The 1184-nt window shown below is 41.6% G+C and overlaps 1 protein-coding gene across 2 annotated transcripts in view; it reads left to right on the top strand.

Moving 5' to 3' along the window:
• Positions 1-1184, top strand: part of TNC (tenascin C) — a 95738-nt gene that overhangs the window by 17697 nt on the left and 76857 nt on the right. The window lies entirely within an intron of this gene.

Below are 1184 nucleotides of genomic sequence, written 5' to 3'. Positions count from 1 at the left end.
TTTCTAGAAGCCTTTGAAACATCTGTAACCCTCTCCCAGTGATCACTGAGAAATGGAGCGTCTCAAAGGTATCCATCGGTTTGCTTCATCTCCACAGCGTCCCCAGGATGTCTTGCACCTAAAGGTTCTGATTCCAGGGGATTGACAGTATTCTCCTTTGAGCCAGGTGTTTAGAATCATACGGACAGAGCATGGGTCTGGTCTCCAACCTTAACTCCTTTCCTTGGCCCTCCAGCACTTTTGTGCTGCTTAAGATGGTGGTTCAGAGCACTGACTTTAGATTCAGAGGGACTCGGGGTCAAATCCTGACTCCACAACTTACTAGGTATCTGAACTTCCACAAACCACTTAATGATTCGATGATTCAGTTTATTCACCCACAAAATGAGGATAAAGATACTACCTCACACGATTTTGTGAGAAGTTGAAATTGGAGATTTAAAATGCTAAGCAGATATTCTGACAATAGAGACACTGGATAAATGATAGCTCATGAGATCTATATTATTTTTATCATTATTGCTATTGTATCAACTTGTCTCTGATCTACTGAGACCTCTTCAACCAATATTTGGTGATTCTAAGACCCCCCGTCCAGGTCTTTGCAGGACCTTCCCAGCTCAGAGAGACATATCCTCAATTCTGTTTCAGGCTCGTGCTGCTTCTAAACCCTGCTATGTCTTCTTCTAGTTTGTGAGATCTCTAGGAACAGGGAACAGCTGCTTCTCAGCCCATTTTCCCACCACCCAGTGCACTGTTCAGTCCATAGTTAATAAATAGCAATTCAATCTTGAAATAATCTTAACATTTATACTGACAGGTGGCAGGGGCGTGTGCATCGTGTTTCCAATCTGCAGTAGCACTTAAGAATATCACAGATATTAAATTCACGGCACATGGATTTAAAGGCAATTGCATTTTATGACCCTTTAGGAGGAAATTGTAAGCTTTGTGATTATAAAAAAAACATGTTGATCTCCTCCATTGTTGTATCTTTCTCGCTTAACTCAGGGCTTAGCAAATTATTATATTTAATAACTATATATGGAAAAGATGGAGAGATGGATGGGTGGGTGGGTGGATGGATGGATGGATGGATGAGCGGAAAAGCCCTACAGGAAGAAGAAGTCTAGGAATCTTTTCACACAGATGCTCTCCAAGATCCTGCCACTGATATTTCTCTC

Source organism: Otolemur garnettii, unplaced genomic scaffold (assembly GCF_000181295.1).
Source record: "Otolemur garnettii isolate 467f Iridium unplaced genomic scaffold, OtoGar3 scaffold00014, whole genome shotgun sequence".
NCBI classification, from domain to species: domain Eukaryota; kingdom Metazoa; phylum Chordata; class Mammalia; order Primates; family Galagidae; genus Otolemur; species Otolemur garnettii.
This window is presented reverse-complemented; position numbering and strand designations above follow the sequence as displayed.